This window comes from Vipera ursinii, assembly GCF_947247035.1.
Source record: "Vipera ursinii genome assembly, chromosome: 7".
NCBI classification, from domain to species: domain Eukaryota; kingdom Metazoa; phylum Chordata; class Lepidosauria; order Squamata; family Viperidae; genus Vipera; species Vipera ursinii.
Window position 1 is genome coordinate 2,878,576 of NC_139521.1, and position 9,358 is coordinate 2,887,933.

A 9,358-nucleotide genomic window follows, 5' to 3' on the forward strand; every position below is an offset into this window, starting at 1 on the left:
CTGTTATTCCGTTATTCCCATATAGGTCATATAAGATTAGATCTGCCTCTTCGACTTGGTATATTACCTAGAGGCATTAATGTAGGGAGTAGCATATCACTTTAAAAAAACAACAACCCACAAATAAATGATTTCAAAAGTCTGGATTTTAAGAATGACATCATACGTAAGAACATTTGGTTCCGTACATTAAAACAACACAATTAAAAATAATAAAAAGATCGTTTTTTTCTCTGGACGGCCTATAAATTTCATAAATAAAATAAATTTAAAAGAGAGCCGTGGGGGCGCAGTGGATAGAATGCAGCATCGCAGGCTGACTCTGCCCACTGCCAGGAGTTTGATCCTGACCGGCTCAAAGTTGACTCAGCCTTCCGTCCTTCCGAGGTCGGTAAAATGAGGACCCAGATTGTTGGAGGGGGGTGCAGATAGGCTGACTCTGTAAACCGCTTAGAGAGGGCTGTGAAGCAGTATGAAGCGGTATATACATCTAAGTGCGACTGCTAAAATCCATACCAAATCTTTACTTCCTCCATCATTGCTCAGTTTTATGTTTTGGTGCCTAACGACAGGCCCTTTTTCCTATCTGTAGGATTTTATTAATGAGCAACCATGTATGGATTTTGCTAATGAAGGCTGCTTCTTTTCATTGCTGACCATCATCCATCACAAAATAATGACAGATGTTTCATGTTTAATTTCTAGCCGTTGCCTTAAAGCTAGCTTTACTCACTTAGGATATGACCCAAAAGCATTCAACAGCAAACATTTATGCCCTAAATAATTTAGACGGTAGGAAAATGTCAATCGCTTGGCTTGGTTTAAATTATTTACGGGAGGTAACAAAAGAGTATTGTAATCCTGAGACAAATTTCTCACATGAAAATTAGAGACATCGTTCTTTAAGCATTGGCCTTGGACTCTTCAGCCCCAAATCCTTTTTTTTTCTTCTCATCTGAGTGTTGAGTTCGTAAATGATGACATTTTGGGGCAAAGGGTTCTGAAAAGGGTTGGAGACTGATTAAAGAGAGAAGCAACCTGGTATTAAGGAGAAACCTCCTGACAGTGAGGACAATCAACCAATGGAACAGCTTTGCCTTCAGATGTTGTGGGTGCTCCATCGCTGGAGATTTTTAAGAAGAGGCTAGATCAGGGGTCGGCAACCTTGGCTCTTTTATGACTCGCGGACTTCAACTCCCAGAATTCCTGAGCCAGCTATGCTGGCTCAGGAATTCTGGGAGTTGAAGTCCACGAGTCATAAAAGAGCCAAGGTTGCCGACCCCTGGGCTAGATGGTATAGGTCAGGGGTAGGCAACCTTGGCTTTTTTATGACTCGTGGACTTCAACTCCCAGAATTCCTGAGCCAGCATGGCTAGCTCAGGAATTCTGGGACTTGAAGTCCACAGTCATAAAAGAGCCAAGGTTGCCTGTTCTCCTGCTTGAGCAGTGGGCAGGACTAGAAGACCTCCAAGGTCCCTTCCAACTCTTCTCTTCTCTTCTCTTCTCTTCTCTTCTCTTCTCTTCTCTTCTCTTCTCTTCTCTTCTCTTCTCTTCTCTTCTCTTCTCTTCTCTTCTCTTCTCTTCTCTTCTCTTCTCTTCCGTTCCGTTCCATTCCATTCCATTCCATTCCATTCCATTCCATTCCTTTCCATTCCATTCCATTCCATTCCATTCCATTCCATTCCATTCCATTCCATTCCATTCCATTCCATTCCATTCCATTCTATTCTATTCTATTCTATTCTATTCTATTCTATTCTATTCTATTCTATTCTATTCTATTCTATTCTATTCTATTCTATTCTATTCTATTCTTCATTCTTCTCTTCTCTTCTTCATTCTTCTATTCTATTCTATTCTATTCTATTCTATTCTATTCTATTCTATTCTATTCTATTCTCTTCTCTTCTCTTCTCTTCTCTTCTCTTCTCTTCTCTTCTCTTCTCTTCTCTTCTCTTCTCTTCTCTTCTATTCTATTCTAATACCACTTTTCAATGTCTTACATAGAAAATCTACACAGGCTGTTCCATGTGCAGGCTTCACATATGGCCTTTTGTAGGAGATAATAGGTCTTCTGGCAAAGGAGCGTCTTCTCGTAGGTCAGGGATCTCCAAACCTGGTGACCTTAAGACTTGTGGACTTCAACTCCCTAAATTCCCCAGTCAGAACGGGGGGCTCACGTGGTTAGAATACAGGATCAGAGGCTTTACATGCCCATGTTTGAGTCCCAAGTGCTGCCGCAATCAGGGTCCTGTCACTGGCTTCAGCTCCTGTCACTGGCGTAAGCTCCTTGTGGTGATTCAAGAGTGAGTAAGCTTACAATACGGTCATGCAGGAATGTTCTGCTTGCTTTTTATGTGCATCGCACGAAGCAGTCTTGGTTTCCTGAACCATAGCCCACGGAAAACTTTGTGATAATGACTGCCAACAATCCCTGCTCACAATCACCAACACCCTCATCATCTCCTGACTGCTGCAATGCGGTCTACGTGGGGCTGCCTTTGAAAAGTATCTGGACACTTCCATTGGTTCCAAAAGTGCTGACCTGCATGGTTTTGTGCAAACCTAGATTTGCACACAGGTCCCTTCTCTTGCAAGACCTGAGTTGGCTGAATTTGCTTCCGGGTCCAATCCAAGGTGCCGGTTGTCGCCTTCCAAGCCCCACATGGCCTGGGACCAGGTTAGTTGAAGGACCGTCTTATCCCGATTATATCTACGTGGCCAAAGGAGCACGACGGCCCGAGTGATTGGGACACTGGGCAGGAGGTTAGCAAGTCCGCGTTTGAGTCCTGAAAGCTGGGGCGGGATTGAGTTCTCGTCCTTCACTCCAGCTCCTAACCCTTTCAACCTGGAAGTGCCTTAAAAGATGCCTCTGACACAAAAGGGGCGGGAAGCAGATCAATTAAGTACATTAGAAATTTTGAAAGTCACATTTCTAGCGGCCTGAAACGATCCCGAATCTCATTTTTGCCCCGAGTACATTTCACAGGAATGCAAACGATGAAATAAGTAGGTGTAAAGCATTTCAACCAAAAAGGAACTGCAAGATGAATGCTTTTGATCTTTTGGAAATGAATAGCATTCAGGGAAAATGCATTTCTTTCTCCGATGGGAATTATCCAGCTTTCTCTGGCTTGCAAATGAACCTCGGAGTTCCATTAGCCGTGCTTCTTCTCAAAACCCTGGCATGTTATAAGAGTAAATGTAACTCGGCATGTAGCAACACAACAGAGAATTTAATTAGTCCTTGGATTTGATATGGAGTCAAAAGGAGAGAAGAGTACGTTTTACGAGTGATTTTTTTTAAGGCATGACTTAAATGTCTAAGTTCCTCAATATTCCCCTTTAGTTTCTAATTCAGAAATAAATAAACCTTTATTGTCAAAGTACAACATGTGTACATTGAGATTAGCTGAGCCTCCCCCCGTGCTCTCTCCCCCCAACACACAGTGACAACAAACCCTCCATCCCACCACACTATGTGAACCCACTACACCACACACCGGCCTCCCAAGTCAATTCTGCATAAGATTATGTCCCATTTAAAAGCCTAACAGCCCACGGATAAAAGCTGTTCTTCAGCCTGTTGGTACGGCTGGCTATATTCCTGTATCTCCTACCGGATGGTAGGAGAGTAAAGAGATACCGTCCAGGGTGGGAGTCGTCCCTGAGAATCTTCCTCACTCTTCCAAGGCAACGAGCCCTGGCGAGGTCATCCAGTGGTGTCAGGGGACAGCCCACAATGTCTTGTGCTGTGCTCACTACCCTCTGTAATGCCTTCCTGTCCGCGGCTGTCAGACCAGCATACTAAACCACAATACCATACGAGAGGACGCTCTCTATAGTAGACCGGTAAAAGAGGGTCATTAGCCGTTGTTCTACCCTGTTCTTCCGCAAGATCCTAAGAAAGTGAAGCCTCTGTTGGGCCTTTCTAGCCACCTGAATTGTGTTAACTTTCCAGGTCAGATCTTCACAGAAGTAGACTCCCAGAAATTTAAAGGAGGGAACTCTCTCTACACAGTCCTCCCCGATGTAAAGTGGGGCAGGTTCCTCCTTTTTTCTCCAGAAGTCTAACACCATCTCTTTCGTCTTGCCGATGTTTAGGTGCAAGTTGTTGTTACTACACCATATGGATAGTTTTTGTACCTCCGCCCTATATGCTGTCTCATCCCCACCTGTAATAAGACCCACCACAGTTGTATCATCTGCGAACTTGATTATCGCAGTGGATGGGTCAGATGATACACAATCATAAGTGTATAAAGAGTACAGGTAGGGGCTAAGCACACAGCCCTGTGGCGTGCCGGTGCAAAGCTTCAGGGGGGTGGACAAAGCAGACCCGACCCTCACTGTTTGTAACCGATCCCTAAGAAAGTCTTGAATCCAATCGCAGATAGCGGGGGAGAATTTCAAGTCAGTCAGCTTCTTGATGAGAACGCTCGGCAAAATGGTGTTGAAAGCTGAGTTGTAGTCAACAAAAAGCATCCTGACGTAACTTCCAGGTCTCTCAAGATGACTTGCTACAGAGTGTAAAGCAGTAGCTATGGCATCGTCTGTTGACCTATTTCCCCTGTAGGCAAATTGATGTTTATCAAAGTCCAGTGGGAGACATGTCCTAAGATGTTGGAGAACCAATCTTTCGAAGCATTTCATGACTACAGAAGCTAGACTTATTTAAAAGCGATAGAAAAAAAGAGAATTTTTTTATCTTACTTGATTCTGTGAACTGCTTCTTCTTCAGGAAGCTGTTTTTTTTTAAAAAAATAACAAGGTTCAGGAGGACTTGTACCAACAAAGTACTTGTATGGATGTTGTAGGACTAAATAGAGAACAGGGATTTCCTTGGGGTGTGGTCAAAAACGTCAAGATGGCAGCCACAATCATGCAATTGAAGACCTCCTGTTCTGAATGGGAATCACCAAGCTTTAACTTAACTTAACTTAACTTAACTTAACTTAACTTAACTTAACTTAACTTAACTTAACTTAACTTAACTTAACTTATTTAATTTAATTTAATTTAATTTAATTTAATTTAATTTAATTTAATTTAATTTAATTTAATTTAATTTAATTTTTTAATTTAATTTCTCCCATCTTGGCTTTTTTGACCACATCCTGGTTCAGAAATCACTACGTAGGCTTAATCTGTTGTTCTTCCCCCAAACTGGCTACAGAATCCATTTGAAGACAGTTAAATAAAGTATCTATTTGCTTATTATTATCCAACTTTTATGCCACTGATCTTCCTTCCTGTTTAAAAATGAAAAGCTCTCCTTCCTTTCAAATCCACTGTAGGGATAGGGATCACATTTTGGTCCACAGTTTAATCCTAAATGACTTTGTTTACCCTTTCTGGACAAAGAACGGGAGACCGGAACATAATTAATATTTAATTTTCAAACGGCATCACAATTTGCCACCCAGGCTTCTAATAAAGCCACGTGTCCCATGCATTATGTAAAATCCATCTGTCGGGGAATATTGCTGGTAAAAAATGGCATCCATGGAGGAAACTGCTCTTACAAATGCCTGCATTAGGAGGCGTATGAAAAATTAAAAAGCTCTAGCTTGCAGAGAGAGGGTTTTGTCAAAACTGGGTTATTGTGACGACCGCCTAGCTGTCGTGTATAAAATCAGCAGGGCTTGGATTCTGTTTTGTTTGTAATAGCCTCTTGCTCTAGTAGACCCCAAATTCATTTACTTTTCTCTGGTGGAGGAGTTTTTGTTCCATATGCAAGCTGCGAGCGTCCAAGGAGATGCACGCTCTGTAAAATTGTGTACCGGGCTGACTTTTACTCGATGCAGAGAACTTTGAAAGCCAGGCTCGGGTGTGTGTGTGGAAATGCAATTATGGCGAGCTCCACGATTGTGAGAAGTTTTATATCCAAATTTATTTTATTCTTCACACTGTTTCCCTCTTCCCTTAAAACATTAACAGAATCCACCACGGTCTGAGAATCAAGGTAATGGATGAACCAACTAAGTCGATCAACTAAAATGAGCAGAGTTCCTCACCCCCACCCCACCCCCACCCACCCCGGCCAAAAAAATAAATAAATCAGTTCCCCAGACCTAATCCACATATCAAATGATAGGGTCTGCAAAACACAAAGTTAATTGAATTAGATCTCCCAGAGGAAGACCTAATGTTCGCAAGAATAAACATACCTACACACACAAACGTGCACACGCCCCTCAAATGTCACCCGAGAATCAGCACCTGCACACTTTCACACCCAGGACACGCTCCTCCCACTGAAATCTCTCCAAACTGGTTTGCATTTAGGAATAAACATTTCTTCTCGCCTCACCGCTGTCTGCATCTCGTTTATGTATTATTTATTTATTTATTTATACTTATAATAATAATAATAAAGTTGGAAGGGACCTTGGAGGTCATCTAGTCCAACCCCCTACTCAGGCAGGAAACCTTATACCATTTCAGGCAAATGGCTGTCCAGTCTCTTCTTAAAAACCTCCAGTGTTTGGAGCATCCACCGCTTCTGGAGGCAGGTGGTTCCACTGGTTAATTATTCTAACTGTCAGGAAGTTTCTCCTTAGTTCTAGGTTGCTTCTCTCCTTGATGAGTTTCCATCCGTTGCTTCTTGTCCTGCTTTCAGGTGCTTTGGAGAATAGCTTGACTCCCTCTTCTTTGGGGCAGCCCCTGGGATATTGGAACACTGCTATCCTGTCACCCCTCGTCCTTCTCTTTGTTAAACTAGACTTACCCAATTCCAGCAACCGTTCCCTATATGCGCAGCCCCGGCTTACGTTGGGACCCCAAACTATTCTTCTGATACAATTCTGACTCCTCTAGGAACGTCGGCTGAAGAAGTGAAGCGAGGGGCTTTGCAACCTGAAATGGTGCAGGATCCTAATTCTGACATATGAAGACGCAGAAAGTTATCACGGGCAGGTTAGCCCATAGCTACATTTAAGCTCTTCGTGATGGCTTTGGTTGAGCCAGGTCGGAAAAACCAACCATGGATCAGTTCATTATGACAATCGCTGCCTCTCATCTAGAACAGACGCACAGAGTTGGGAGGGACCTTGGAGGTCTTCTAGTCCACCATCGCTGCTCAGGCAGGAAACCCTATACCGTTTCAGACAAACGGTGGTCCAATCTCTTCTTAAAAACCTCCAGTGTTGGAGCATTCACAAGTTCTGGAGGCAGGTGGTTCCACTGGTTAATTGTTCTCACTCTTAGGAGGTTTCTCCTTAGTTCCAGGTCGCTTCTCTCCTTGACAAGTTTCCATCTGTTGCTTCTGATCCTGCCTTCTGATCCTGCCTTCTGGTGCTTTGGAGAACAGCTTGACCCCCTCTTCTTCGTAGCAGCTCCTCAAATATTGGAAGGCTGCTATCATGTCAGCCCTAGTCCTCCTAGTCCTCCTTTTCAGACTGATACTCTGAAGCCGAAGAAGTTTCTGGGATGAGAAGCGAAACATCTTCCAAGAGAAACACGAAAGTCCAGCTGCCTCCTGAAAAAGCACCTTTGGGACCGCCATAACTGAGTTTTCCCACACGGCTGTTGTTCACCTTCCTTTTCCTTCCAGATTTACGAGCATCAGACGTGCACATCTTCCTCTGATGTGTCTGAAATATTCCCAAGAAAAAGAAAGTCAGATGAATAGGGATCCAAATGCTGACCGATTAACTGGGAGTGAGTGGCACTGAATTTCAGCCACAAAAACAACTGGGATCCTGACACATCTGGGATTCTTGGATAGCGCCACTGTTCCACCAAGGAACTCCTGGGGAGGGACGGGCAAGGTAGAACCTTGCCACGAGGCAACCAATGGGGTTGTCCAAAGAGCCAGTCAAGGGAGCAAGATGGAGAATTGTAGAATGTGGGTTTGATCCAGTAAGGCCCTACGCTTGTGAGTTGCTGAAAATAATCTGGAAGGAAGAGATGTGTCCTGTGAATGCTGCCTTAAGTAACAGGCACCTTTGTTCCAGATTAGTTGGGTCAAACTTTGAGGATTTCTCAGGGTTGGTCTGGAACAGGGGTCCCCAACCCCTGGTCTGTGGACTGGTCCTGGGCTGCGGCATGCCAGCAACCAGTCCGCACAAACAAGCAAAGCCCCATCCGCGAGATGTAGGCAGTACACAAAACCACACACACACACCGGTCCACAGAAAAACCTCTCTCCACGGAACCGGTCCCTGGTGCCCAAAAGGTTGGGGACCTCTCCCTTCCAACTCTTATTATTCTGTATCTGTAACTGCACACATCATCTGGCTTAGCCTCGGTTCGCAACTGGGAAAGAATACGCAACTATTATCAGCAGATGGAGCTGCTGTGCTTTGAATCTTCAGCAGCTGCGTCAGTAACTCCCTAAAATAATACGCCACGGCCACCACTGTGCATTAAATACTTCGTAGAAAGAACAAGACGAGACAGAGAGCCGATGGTGTCAAACTGAGAGAGGACGCTGGAGATCTGGGATAGGATAATAATAATAATAATAATAATAATAATAATAATAATAATAATAATAATAATAATAATAATAATAATAATAATAATAATTTTATTTATATACCGCCCTTCTCCCGAAGGACTCAGGGCGGTGAACAGGGCAAACAAATAAATCGTAGAGGAGCACATCCAGAATTTAACCAAAGTCTTTCTGACCAAGCCGTTCTATCGAAAGGCAGAGGCTTTTGTACACTGCTTCTTTTTTCATCAGATGCAATAATTGGCTAACCCGGGGGGTCTTCAAATGTGGCCCTTGTATGACTCGTGGACTTCAACTCCCAGAATCCCTCAGCCAGGCATGCTGGCTGAGGAATTCTGGGAGTTGAAGTCCACGAGTCATCAAAGGGCCACGTTTGAAGACCCCCTGGGCTAGACAGATGGAAAACAACAGAGGGGGCAGGAAAAGTTGACATAAAGATATAATGTCATGGATTGTGCACCTGCAGGAGAGGTGGGGGGGGGGAAGAAAGACTTTTGGCAACCCAGGACTTCCCCAGATGCTGCACAGATACAAGCTGAATGGAGGGCAGGAGAAACCCACATCTTAGAAGCTTTCAGAATAATATCTAGTTAGGTTAGATGGGCCATAGCGTTAATCTCCCAGGTGTCCATTCGGTCTAAGTAAGTGACAGATTGGACTCAATTGATCTTTGCTGGGTCTCTCTGGACGTGGGCCTGACATGCAGGTTGCCAGAAAGAGAGATTAAAAGTTCCTTATCAAGGAACAATTGTAATGTGTTAAAACCACTGGGTTCCTTGAGAATTCCTGAGAGGGTCCTAAAGCCTTGTCTTGCTCTGGGAATTCAGCCAAACTGTCACTTGATTATCCCAAAGTTGCTTGAAGGGATTTCACTAATGAAGAGAAGGACGAATGGGG